Here is a 14,183-nt window from a genome sequence, read left to right as displayed (position 1 = left end):
CTAAAGAAGTGAACTCACTGTGGCAGCTTTGTTCCCTGAGCAGAATGACTCTGCATCTACACCCAGACAGCCTGGGAAGGGAAGTTCTTCTCCTTGCACCCAGACACTGAAGGAAGGAGAAAAGGGTGGAGTGACTGAGAAACATGGAGATGAAAGATGGGGAAGAAACACTCTTTCTTCAACAGATACTTATCTAGCACTCTGCGACAGGCACGGTTCCAATGCTTTTCGGTTATTAACTCATTTAATCCTCTTAATCCTTTGAGGTAGGCACTGCATTCTTCCCATTTTGCAGATGAGGTAAATTGTAAATGGAGGATGTTTGTGATACATGGTCTTGTCTTCTAAGGAAAAATAATTGCTGAGATGGTAGGGTAGGGAATGCAGTGTGAGGAGGGGCAGGAAGGGATTTGAAGAATGGAAAGAAGGATTGGTAGCTTCAGAGACCATTAGGATCGTGTCAGAGGAACTCTGAATATAACTTGAAGAGGATCCCACTCATTTTTGAAGAGAAGTAATAAAAATAGCTGCAGTGAATTGGAGCACAAGAAACCTATAAGTTGTCATGATTTTTTTTAAAAAAAGATTTTAGGGGCCTCCCCAGTGGCACAGCAGTTGAGCACTGGGCTGCAAAGCTGCCCACAGCCTCTGCAGCACCGGTGCAATCCCTGGCCACTGGCAAGGGTCCCACATGACGCACAGACCTCTCCTGCTGCGCCCACTGCTCCCCTCAGCAGTGTACTTCGTCAGTCTGCCTGTTCTGCTCCCCGCTCTGGCTCTGGTGAATTCTCTCACCCTCCCGTGCTTCTGACTCTACCCAGTGCTTGTATAAATAAATAAATAAATAAATATTTAAAAAAATAAAAATAAAATAAAAAATATTTTGCTTATTTATTTTTGCATAGAAGAACTGGAGTGCAGGCCAGAGATGCAAAGGGTGACAGGATTCACCAGAGACAGAACGGGGAGCAGAACAGGCAGATGTACTGAAATACACTACCAAGGGGAGCAGCGGGCAAGACAGGAGAGGTCTGCTGTGCCACATGGGTCAGATTCCTGGCCAGGGATTGAACTGAGGCCATAGCAGTGGGCCTGCTCGGTGGTAGCACTGAGACTTTAACCCATAGGCCACCAGGGAGGCCCAAGATGTCAGGATTCTTAAAATCAGTATTCACTGCTGGAAGATACCAAGGAACCAGTTCATTATTTTGAAGACACTTAAGTAAAAAGACAACGGCTAATATTTTTGTTCCTTTCTGATACAAACTGTACTACTGGGTAGATGAGGAGAAGTTTCTTTTTTGTAGAAGTTGTCAGGTAATTAAAGAAGAAAGCAAGCACTTTGCAACCCCAGATAAGCAAAAGGGTGTGGGTGTTCATTGGACACTGACCGCCAGCAACATAAGATGACAGTCTGACACGATGGGCTTTCTGCTGAAAGAAGGCACCACCGCCACAAAATCAGTCTTGCCAAAGAAAAATCTGAGTCTTAGAACTGCGTCCTCAAACTCTAGCTCTAATGACCAACATGCAGGAGATTCAGAGGACAGTTCAATTATACGACAGGCCCTAATCTTTTAGAAATACGTACTGAAATATTCACAGGTGAAGTAATAAAATGTCTGTGATTTATATCAACAATAATAAAGCTGAAAAGATGTCATAATGTGTGGGGGAGACTCTAGGTGAAGGTGTGTGTGAGGCAAGATTGGCATGGACAGTGATGGTTATATCATAGTTACTGTTTCTCTTTGTGTGTTTGAAAATTTCCGAGACATTTTAAAGAGAAAAGGAAAGTGCTGAAACTACTGCTCTGGAAAATTTGATTCTCCCAGGTTCACAGTAGATGAATTAAAAGATCCCTACATAGCAGTGCATGTCTTTGGGGGACATGGGAAGCCAGGATCTGTGTTGTTTTGAAAAATTCTGGGGTGGTGTGTGGCAGCAATGACAGCACAAGTGACCCTTCTTCTAAGTCTCTAAATGTGCAATGTAAAGATCACCTCTATCAGAATCATTTTACCTGCTAAAACTACAGATTCCTGGGTTGCTCGGGGGAGGGATCCTCCATTTTATTTTTTTAAGATTTATTTATTTATATAAGTATTGGGTACAGTCAGAAGCGCAGGTGGATGAGAGAATTCACCAGAGCCAGAGTGGGGAAGAGAACAGGCAGACTGATGAAATACGCTGCTGAGGGGAGCAGCGGGCGCGGCCGGAGAGGTCTGTCACGCCATGTGGGACCCTCGCCGGTGGCCTGGCCGGGGATCGAACCAGCGCTACAGAGGCTATGGGTAGCTTCGCAGCCCAGCACTCAACTGCTGCGCCACCAGGGGAGGCCCGGATCCTCCATTTTAAAGAGCTCCCAAGTGCATCTGATACTCACTAAACTTTGATGGTAATTGCCCTAGAGTGTAGCTAAAGAGTCAAGGAGCTGCTGAGTCGAGAGATGTTCATGTTTTCCATCTTCTCACTGAAGTGGAAGCCAGGTCCTTAGCCCAGAACAAGGTTGCAGGATTGGGAGGAGTGAGGGGCTGGATGACCTCACTCCGGGGCTCCTCCAAGACAGATCCTACTGCCCTTTGTGTTTGTAACCTCAATATCTTGACACACAGGAGGTACTTAGGAAATACTTGTTAAATGGGGGAATGGCTTTGTGAATGAATGGAATGAGTGAGTGAATGGCTGAGAGGGTGAATGAAGAAGACTCTGAGCTTGTGCTAAAGATTTGGACAGAGCTGATAAGGTGGAACTGTGCCTCTGGGCTGATTCGCAGGAAGAGTGAAGAGCAAGAGGAGAATACAGGAGGGACAGTCCCCTGTAGTGGGTGACTGCTCAGGCCCGACTCCATGCTGGTGCCTGACTACTGGTGTTCATAGACCCAAAGGGAGGAGTTGTTTCAAGGGATGACCAGAAACTTCTATGGTGGAAGCAGTGTAGACACCTCAAACTCCCGAGTGTAGTTTTAGCTTTCCTTAACACAGGTTCCTTAATTTTAAAGAGAAGCTCAGGCACTTCATGTCACTATCTCTTCTTGTCTCAAAATGAATGGGCACGTTTTGATCACTGCCTACCCCTAAAGGAGACTTTAGAAGAGGTGATTCTAGGGAGATGTGGAGTAAATTGCATGCTGAAACCTCTGCCTGCCTTCTTTGCTCACTGAAGCTGACCTCACCCTTGCCGGAGCCATTCCTCCGTCATTATACTGTGGAAGGAGCCATCCCCTTCCTCATCTCCGTGCTGAAAGCCTCGGCTGCATTTCCAGACAGAAGAGGAAGTGGTGTGGTCTACCCAGCGGCTTGGCACGCAGAGGGAGCTCTGGGATCTATTATCCTCCGGCGTGCAGATTTGATGGGGTAAGAGAACAAAGCGTGGAGCCGTCCAGAAACCACAGACCTGCAATCTTTCCAAATCCTGAAGGTGGCTTATGTGCATCCCTCTCTGCATGGCTCCCAAATCTCTGAGTCTCAGAGAGGCCAGGAGCGTCTGTTTCCCAGATCACAGCCAAAATGGAAGGGGAAGACAAATCTGTTCTGTTTGGTTTCCATAGATTCGACCCAGAGATTAACTGCCAAGGTCTTGATGACACATACAATATCAATCACAGGCTAAATGTCATAATGAGAGCTGGGCAGGTTGTCAAGAGAGGCCTCCAGTTTCTTATTACAACTTCATATTTAAAGGCTTGTTCCCAGGAAACAAAATGCCAACTTGAAGGCTACTTGGCCTGTGTGCAGCAATGGCCTATCTCCTCTTTAAAGGACAGCAAACTTGGACTCCTTCTTGGAGAGGCCAAGCGGGTAGCAAAGAGGGAAAAAGTGAGTTGGACTAAAAGAAGTAAAATGTGTCACTTAACGATACTTTGGTCCAGGAGGTACCCCATATGCAACAGTGGCCCCATAGATCCTAGGAGTGTGGTAGGCTGTCCCATCCACATTGTGTGATTGTGCTCTCTGACATTTACACAATGACAGAATCACTTAACAATGCATTCTCAGAACATATCCCCATCGTTAAGCAATTCATGACTCAGACAGGAGACAACAGGGAGTGACAGGGACTGTGGCACACTAGCGAGCAGATGCCCCTCTGAGAGAATGAAGACCCAGATTTTCTGATATTTTTGTGAGAAATCAGCTAGTTTTTTGTGAGAAACCTGGTGATTTGTAAATATAGACTGCTACGGCAAGCTGTCCTTACCCTGTCCCATTCCTGAGCTCATATCTCTGCAGCCTAAGTGAACACTTCCCAAAAGACTTCCTCCCTCAAACACCCGTATTTCCCCGCTTGTGGCTATTTCCTGATCTTTCCACCTGGGAGTTACCAACTAAAGATGTGGCCATCGAGAGACAGGAGTTGGTGGATAAATACCTCAGCTTCCACCACCCTGAGTGGCGACTATTTTGAAGTATGTTCTAAGGTCTCCTGGAGGTTCCCTAGTTGTCCAGAGTGGTAACCTATTCCTTCTCTCCCACTTTTGCTTCTCTGCTTCCTAGAGCTCCTGGCAAAAAAACAGCTTGCACCCAGACCCTGGTCTCGGGTCTGCTTTTGAAGGAAGCTGCACTAAAATACAGCGTATCTTAAAATATTTGAATATAATGTGGTAACAGAGAATGCAGAGGCTGCTCACTGAGACCTGGGGAGTCATTTCCTTCTGTGAAATAGGGGCCTCGCCTTTGAAGAGATTTTTCCTAGAATAATCAACATAGGGACCCTTCGTTCCTTCTGATTCCATTTCAGAATTTTAGGTGGTACAGCTTACATTTGGTTAAAGGTTTCCCTTCCCCAATAAGGAGGGAATTCAAGTCTATAATTTTGACACCATGATTGACTTTATATTACAAAAATTTTTTTTCTATGGCTTTTTTCCCCCTTTTTTTTAACTTGAAAAAAATACATCGAATGTTATTACTGTGGGCAATTGGCAGGACTCAAGATACTTTCCTGTTTTCTATTTTGGAATTCTTTTAATAAATTATCATATTTTATAATTACCGTGTCTGTTCTTTTTAACTGTGCAGTCTGGCCAGACAGAAGGGTCTGAGCAGGAAGCTGTTTTGACTTCTAACTTGTGACTTCCACTCTACCTTATGGTGCTTAGGGATCTGGCACTTTCCTGGGACTCCTCTCCTTACTATTAACAGGCTCCTGGCCCTACTCTACTCTCACAACCCCAGTGATCACTAAGGACTCCCAGATCTGTACATCTTATCTGCCCTAAGCTTTACCTTTTTCTTTGATAAGATGGAGCTATTTGTTTAAAACAAGAAGAAAATAACCTGAACTCTGTTGCTTTCGATGGTGGAGCATGAAAGAAGAGAGTTGGAGAGATGAGTTTCTTGCTTCTGTGGGAAAATTAAATCTCTCCGTGAACCCCTTGAACCCGCAGAGACTGGCCAACTAGCCATGCCCAGGAATGTGAGCACATAACTGGCCTCTTGCTTCACAAAAAACACCATTTGAGCATCTTTTTGATGAGAAAAAAGATCGGTCTTAAAGCATGGCTGGGAACATGGTGGGGTGAAAACTAGGCACTAACTTACTCTGTACAAGAAAGCATGGAGCTCTCTGAGACTTCAAGAACATCCCCAGAAGGAGTGTTGGGGCCTATGGCAGTGTGGGGGAAGGAAGAGCTTGGGACCAGGTGAGGCGTGTCTGGGAGACACAGACACAGGACTGCTGAGATTCCTAGTGCAAACTTCGCAGTGCTTCAAGGCTATGTCAGCCCCCTTTGTCACTCAAAACCTCCAGTGAAGCTGTTAGACATGACAGTCGCGTTTGTTTTCATTTTGTGAAATCAAAGAGAAGGAGGCTTGTGCTGGTGGAGAGACCAGATGTCTATGAAGCAGAATGTACACTGTGGTTCCATTCTTATACAAAATGTTTATACTGGCGATATGCTTATTTTAGGATGGTGAAATTATATATGTAATTTTTAAAAGGAATTACCTCTTCTAAATTTTCTGTGATAAACATGTATTATTTGAGAAAAGGAAAAGGAAAAAAAAAACCCTCTGTGAAAGCTCTATTTTGTAATTGTCCTTACATAGAAGATGCTTGTGCGAAAGCTGTGGGCTGAGACACAGGATGGTTTAATTAAGGACAAGGCCTGAGCAGTGTTCCTGATTTCTCTCATGTACTGCCCACCCTCTTGGTAAGGGGGGGCTCTGGAGCCTCTGGCAGCAACTGTCAGGTCTAGGTCATGTCAGACGGTCTTTTTAGCCTCTTTGTGCTTCCTGGGAAACCAGGGAGGAGTCAGGTTTTATGAGTCCTAAAGTGTATATAATTGCTTAAGGAAAAGAGGCAAATAGGTATGGGACCTTGCAAATGACCAGTGCCAGGTGTGGGCCTCTGAAGCGTTGGTATAAATCTACCAACAAGGGAAACTTCCTTCCCTTCTGACTGGAGACAGATCTCAGACAAATAGGGCAGCACCTGCCCTGTCCCCCATGGGGTCAGAGCCACGTCCTCAGCTTGGTATTGATTTAATCTAAGTCAGCCAACGTTAGGGTGCTCTGATGGGCCAGCAGCAGTTATAGGGATATAAGGGGGAATCAGGAAGGAGAGTGACATCCTTTTTCCTCTTTGACTTCACCTGCTCAGTTGTGCCTGGCCCTGTCGCCACCCCCAACTTCAAGCTTTATCCCTCTGTTAAACATCAGGAATGAGCTGAATCAGAGAGGCTCTGCCTTCTAGAAATTTTTAGTCAAGTGGAACAGTTTGTAATCTATTAAATTTTTTCTCCCTTTGAAGGTGTTCTGTATCTGTTGCATATGTGTGTGTCACATATTTCTGTTCCTAACACGTTAGGATCATGGGGGAGAGTTAGTCTGTGCTTCAATTAACATACACACTACATTTTTTTTTCCATGACACCACCCAAGTTGGGCTTGGAATGTGATTTGAAAGAAGGGAGAGAGTAAAATGTTATTGTGGTTGGGTAAATTGCTCTATTAGGAGAGTAATGCCTACTGCTGAGGTATGTGGAGGGGTGGAATTTGGCAGAGTCTCTGTTTGTAAATATACGTATTTTTAATTTACTGCAGGTCACTGCTTGTCTTTATGCATTTTAAATCTACAAAAATGATCCCAACTAAGAAATAAAGGTTGTGAATTTTTGCAAAAATTAAATCCTGGATGTGAAAACCCAGGAATTTTTTGTTGCCTATAATTTCGTTCCTAATGTATCAGGCATAACCCAAGTTTAACAGATTTTTTTCTTTGGGATTCTGGCAAGTATGTTAATAGGAGGCAATTATGTGAATTAATATAAAATCTTTTTATTAAAAAAAGAAAGCCTTCATTTAAAGAGGTAATTTAATATTTTAGGATAGTGTTGATGTCATTAACTTCTTTGATTAACTCTTTGATTAACTTTCCAAACGCTTCAGGGTGGTAACTTATGAACTCTTAATTGATTTCCCCAATCTTGGTTTGGCAGAGTTGGGTCTCCCGGAAACCATGAGGAGGCTGGAGGCCCATACATAGTTGCCATCTCAGACAACAGTGCCAGCTGAATGGACTTTACCTCTGTGGCTGCGTTGCCATGGGGAAGAAGAAGCTCTGGCAAATCATCTGACCAGGCCAGAGGCCATTCATGTTCCTGACACTAACCAGATGGGCCCCTACTTCCTCCGAGATTTTTAAAAACACCAAAGACAGTTTAACAGGTGTGAATTCCGGAATAGATGGCTTTTAGCTCAAGAACTATTTCCTGCCAAGCATCACCCCAGAACATGAGTCTTCCTGTGGAGGTGGGAGAAGATAAGGGTGGATAGACTGTGAGTGTGTTTGGGACAGGGGAGTCCTAACTGTGGTCTCATAGCCCCTCCATTTCCCCTCTAAGCCCCATCACCTCTTAGGCCTGTCTTTCAGTGTTGTACAGAGGAGGCTTTGGGCCTTGGGAAGGCTAGCAGCCAAGCTCCCAACTCTTAAACCTGCCACAAAAGCTCAGTGGGAAATCAAGGTCCTGGCAGGACCGAGAGAAATAATCATACAGTTACTTTAATCATGTGCCCAGTGATTATCTACTCTCAAAACCTCCTCGGCAAGGAATAGCTACCCTCACTTTACAGATGAGAAAAAGGAGAGTTGAAGAAGTTAGTGAGAAGGCACTAAACTAGTAAGTGGTGCCTCTGGGACTTGACCCAGGCAATCTGGCAACCCAACCCATGTCAATAGATCACTCACTATATTCTTGGTTACAAGGTATATGCTTCTGGACCTTTCCATTTAGCATGCGCACCTCCCCAATATGAAACACAGAGTGGTATGAGGTCTTGGGAAGAGCTCTAGCTCCCTGGATTCTCATGTACCTGGACTTCAGCTTCCTTGTCTGTAAAATAGGGATAATATCCACCCCACTAGTTGTTGGCTTAAATGAGAATGTAAATTCTTGGCATATTGATAGGAACTCAGGGATTGTTTCATGAAGAGGTGACAATGAGGCAGGGAAAGGTGGGTAGAGAATTCCCAATTGGGTTGGGAGATGAGTTCTGTGACAAAAGTAGGGAAAAGGGTAGAGCCATTTGAGGAGAGAGCTCTAGGGCTATGGAGCTCTGTAGGGTACTTGTGGCAGATGGAGTGGGGGGTAAATAAGCCTGAACATTCTCCTGTGGGTGATGGACCTGATTTGTTCCTGTATGAAGTGCAAGCGAGGCTTTTGGGAGGAGGAGAAAGGAGTCTCTCCGGCCAGTCAATGTCTATTGGCTGTGCCAGGTTGTTGTGACACTGGTTCCCTAGATACTGGGGTAGTGGTGGGCCCAGAGCCATCAAGGGTCACCAAAAGTGAAAAATTCAAATACCATCTATTCTGGAGTCAGCCTGAAGAGGAAAAATAGAGCTGTGATCCCTGGCACCAGGACCTGGCGTGGCTGTTCCCAAGCCCAGGCCTCCCTGGGAAAGGGGCCCACTTGGAATTCAGGCCTCAAGGGAAAAAAGTGAAATGTGACCCCTGTCCCCAACCCACTAGGGGTTGGGCACCTGAACACAGTGGCTGTGCCACCACACTCTGAGGTGCACTGTGTTCCTGCCTCCATCAACGTCCAGGCTGTGCGACAGTGACACACCATTTCACTTCTTTGTGTCTATTTTTTCTCATTATAAAGTTGAGATGTGGTAAGGGAGGCTGTTGTGAGGAGTAAATGTGAATACTTGAAAGAAAGGCTCTCAGAACAGTGTCTAGCACATCAGCAGCAACAGGAAACCTCATGAAGATTGTGCAGTGTCTAGGGAAGACTGAGCCTGGCTCTGCAGCCTTGGGGGCAGCCTGTTCCCTCCCCAAGTTGACTTAGCTGGGCCTCAGCGGCCAAGCCCCTGGTGTCACTGCCTTCGCTCTGCTCTTCATCCCCCTTGGGGCTGGCCATAGCCACTTTAATTCCGCTCTTAGCAGGACTCAGAGTCTCTGATTCAGTGTCACCCCAGGACACCTCAGTGTTCCCAATGAGGGCTTCCAGCTTATCAGATTGGAGGGACCATTGGAGGACCATTGCCTCCCCTTTTACCCTTCTCACAGATGTGCTTTTCCCAGAAGAGCCTTGAAGACCAAGTGATCTCCCCCTAACTCCTCAGACCTCTTCAAGTCCCACTCCTCTCCCCATGCACAAAGCTCTTTCCTGTACAGAAGTTGGGTCACAAACTCTTCAAGTGTTGTTTGCAAGTGTCATTTAATGTAATAAAAAATATTTTCTCATGAAGAGAACAAGGAGGGACTACAGGGAAAGTTTAGAGCACTGAATAGCAGACCCACAGGCGTTGTGAGGACCACTTCTCCATGCATGCTCCTCAGGCCTCCCTCCTTCTTACTCAATAGTGTTTGCCCTTGGAATGTTGTCAACTCTCCTAAACAGCCAGAGCCCCCCACTCACTATAGCACCTGGGCTCCAGGCCCATGAGGACCCCAGGACAAAGGGTGCTAGGGTCTAATGGGAGAGCCCTCGTCTGAGATGTAGGACACTTTCCCACCTTTCTACCTACACGTGCTGTGTTGGTCAAGTGACTCTGTCCCTTGGTGACCCATCTTCCCCATCTACCCAGCCTCATCTTCCACCAGGATGAGAAAAGCTTCAAAAATAGTCACTGTGTATAAATGATGCTTAGCATTACCAAGATGCAGGAGGAATTCACCTCCTTTGAGTTTTGAGTATTATTATAATTTGTGCTGCCTCACATGAGATGTGAGTCACGGCAGTGTGTCTCTCCACCCACCGCCAATGAGATTTTTTTCTTCTTTCCTGGCTAAATGGACAAGTGTAGAACCTTGCCGGAATATGATATATGATACAATACATCGAATGCCTCAGAAAGTCCCAATGAGCTTTAGCCTGCTTTATTATCCTTTAGAAATAAGGCACTGAAGCTCAGATTTAGAGGGAGAGTAGTGGAGAAAATTCTATAGAATCTCTAGAGAAAGGGCAACAAGAAGTCTTTCACACTGAAAGGATGTTAGCTGTTCATTTTAGCTTTGGAAACAAGATGGAAAGGGGGCTTCTAATTCCCACACCCGGACCCCGAAAAAACACTTACTTGGCAAGAGGTGCCAGCCGACCCACAGAATGGTCTTACCTGTGCCTGCCGGCCTGGTCAGGAGGTGCTGATCCGTGGGGCGTGTGGCAGCCACGTACCCGGCCACCTCGACTGGCATCCGAAAGCCTATTTTTAGGGTCAGATCTGCTGACGCTGACCTTGCATGAGTCTGAGAAGAGACCCACAGCGTCTGCTTGCAAAATGATTTGCCAGTGTGACCTGAAACTTTTGACTTCAGGAGTCCTGTACCTAGAGGAGACCACAAGTTTGCCCCTGCCCAGACACAGAGACAGGATGTGTAACTGCTGGGTGGGCACAGGCAAGGAATTTCCCAGCTTTGTTTTCTTAGGATGGACGAGGCCAGGTGGTCTGTGGGGCCCTTGCCTGGGCTCTGTCCCCAAACAGCTGGAACAAAGGAGGTTTGCCCACTGGCATGGAGCCCATGGGAGAGTCAGGGATGTCTGCCTGGAGCACTCTCCATTACAGTCTTTTCTGGGAGTTTGTGGAATCGTCTGGGGGATAAGGTGGGGAAAATGGATGGAATGGCTGCCAGTGAAATGGCTGCCAGTGAAACGCCAAGACGCTGTAAACTTGGGTTCATCTGCGTTGTGTCATTTCCCATGAGACATTCAACGAGTATCCAGCCCTTCTGGGCTTCAGTAGGGATAATAGCCATAATGCCATTCTCTTGTGTTTTTTTTGAGGGTTAAATGAGATGAAATGTGGAAAGTAGTTAACACAGTCCCTTGCATGTGGTAAACATTTTTAAAATGCTAGATGGTATTAGGATGCTGAAAATAGTCCCAATTCAACTGTCATTCTAGATCTCCTCGTGCTTTTTTGTCTCAACCCTCTGCTTCATTGGCTCCAGCCTCCAGCTCCAGGAAACCCTATCCAAGACACCATGGTCATCATCCTTTTTAGTGTTGAGGGGCATAGTCCTGTCTGAGATCCTCTAATTTTCTAGTAAAACCTTTCCAGTTCTTTCTGTAGTTCCTCATAACAAATAATATGGCTTTCTACCCTTCCTTCTTCTTGTCACCCCTTTTTGAGCATGCTTTAATTTGTAAAGGATTGGGGGGAGCAGTGAAGGGTCACCAGTCTCCCCACATCCTTTACGTAACAGGGTCTTTTTGTGTTGAGGTCATTATAATGTCCTCTGCCAAAACCTTCCTCTCAATTTTCAGGTTTACTGCCAATTTTATTTAAGGTGGTTCTTTCTGTTAGTATTCTTCATTGTGATACTGGTAAAAGACTTAACTTTTTTTGATTCTTGGTACAAAGAATATTCACAAGGCAGAGACTTAGGATATGAGTACACAAGAAGGTTTAAACATTGGGTATCAAATAGCCCTGCTGTCAAATGCTAGAGTCAAAGCAGAAGAGCCAAGAGGCCCTCCTGCAATTATCGCAAAAACTAAGGAGCCAGAGATGTTGAAATTGACAAAGCCTGAGGAAAGATTCCCGTCTAACTGAGATCCTGCAGGGCTAGCCCCAGCCCCAACCCAAGTCAAGGGCTAAGAAGACAAGTGGGACCACTGAAGATGTAGGTTCAGCAAGGGGCAAAAATCAAATATCCAGAGACATCTGGACTGATAGATAAATAGATAGATAGATAGATAGATAGATAGATAGATAGATAGATAGATAGATAGATAGATAAATAGATAGAGATAGATAGATCACTAGCTAGATAATAGGTTGATTGGTAGATGATAGATAAAAGAGATACTATTTCACACTAAGAGGATGTTCAAGAAAATAAAACCAAGAAAAGAATTTGGTGGGCTGTTGGATTACCATTTCCATTAAGTAGATGCTACATATAATCCACCAAAAGACTAGAGGCTCCCTCCTCACACCCAGATGCCCCCCAATCCTTCACATATTAAAGCATGCCCAAGAGAGGGTGACAAGGGTAGAAAACCCTGGGAAGATTTTATCAGAAAAGATTAGTGGCAATGGCCGGGAACACCTGGCTAGTCCTCTAGTCACAGAAGTGCCATCCTGTGAAAGAAACAATATCCTTCCCTGCACAACTTTAAGGGCAGAGCTCATTCAATGGGTCGATGACCCCAAGAGCTTCCTGTATACACACAGCAAATTTGCACTGTAGACCATCACACTGAGATGGGAGCAAGCCAGATAACCATCGACAGGACTCAGACATGTCTCCAACTCTTTCCAGTGCCCAGGATCTCCCCCAGGATTCTGTGCAACAGCAAGCTGGACTAGTGTTGGTGAAGTATAGCCTGCAGAAACAGCTGCTGGGATCATGTGCCTCCTTAGGGACTTACCTATGGTAGCTTTTAACGTAGATTTCTCCCCACTGCCACTTTTCTGACCCATGTATTTACATTAGCAAACTTCTTTTCCCCAGAATCTCCCCGGAGGAGAGATATGAAGGCATTTGCCTCAAATTCTCTTTCTCCCAATTCTCTGGCTCAGAATTCTATTTAGACCCACTGGCAAGATATGGTAGGCAGAGTACTGCCCCTTTCCTTCAAAGATGCCCATATCCTAATCCCTTGAATCTGTGAATAGATCATGTTATAAGCAAAGGGGAATTAAGATTGCAGGTGGAAAGACGTTTGCTCATCCTCTGAATTTTTTTTTGTTTAGTGCTCTTTTTTTAGAATTTATGCATACGATAACTGGGGTGTAGGCCAGAGGAGTGGGGGGTGGGTGAGAGAATTCACCAGAGACAGAGTGGGGAGCAGAATTGGTGGATCTACTGAAATACACTGCTGAGGGGAGCAGCGGGTGAGACAGAAGAGGTCTGCTGTGTCATGTGGATTAGCTTCCTGGCCTGGTATCGAACTCATGCTGCAATATCTGGCAAAAGCTTGATAGTGCTGAGACTTAACCCCTTGTGCCACCAGGGAGCCCCATCATCTGAATTTTTAAGGGAGACAGTGTCCTAGGCCATCATGGTAGGCCCAATGTAATGGCTAGACTCTTCAAAGTGGAAGAGAGAGGGGAGGGATTGGGGTCAGAATGGGGGGGTTGCAATTGTGTGGGGAATATAAAAATAAAATTTATTATTTAAAAAAAAGTAGAAGAGAGAGAGGCAGGAGAGAAGTTGGCAGTACTACATTCAGAGTGAGAAGGACTTGGCTTTGAAGAAGGGGAAAGATGCCATAAGCTGCAAAAGACAGGGAAATGAATTCTCCCTAGGAACCCACAGAAGGAACACAGTCTTGCTAACTCTGATTTTATTTATTTATTTATTTATTTTTTTTTTTTTTAAATAGAGGCATGTTTTTATTTATTTATTTGTTTGTTTGTTCGTTCGTTTTGTTTATACATGCACTGGGTACAGTCAGAAGCGCGGGAGGGTGAGAGAATTCACCAGAGCCAGAGCAGGGAGCAGAGCAGGCAGAAGGACCGAAGTACACTGCTGAGGGGAGCAGCGGGCGGCAGGAGAGGTCTGCGCGCCATGTGGGACCCTCCTCCGGTGGCCGGGGAGCAGCCGGGGATCGAACCGGCGCCGCAGAGGTCGCCGGCAGCTTTGCAACCCAGCGCTCAACCGCTGCGCCACCGGGGAGGCCCTAACTCTGATTTTAGCTCAGTGAGGCCCATGTCAGACTTCTGATCTACACAACTGCCAGATAATAAATTTGTGTTTTAAGCCACTGCTTGAGGTCATTTGTTTAGAG

The sequence above is a fragment of the Talpa occidentalis genome, unplaced genomic scaffold (genome assembly GCF_014898055.3).
Source record: "Talpa occidentalis isolate TD23 unplaced genomic scaffold, MPIMG_talOcc4v2.1 talOcc4.8, whole genome shotgun sequence".
NCBI lineage: Eukaryota > Metazoa > Chordata > Mammalia > Eulipotyphla > Talpidae > Talpa > Talpa occidentalis.
The sequence above is the reverse complement of the archived record's forward strand: the minus strand, read 5'-3'. Positions refer to the sequence as shown.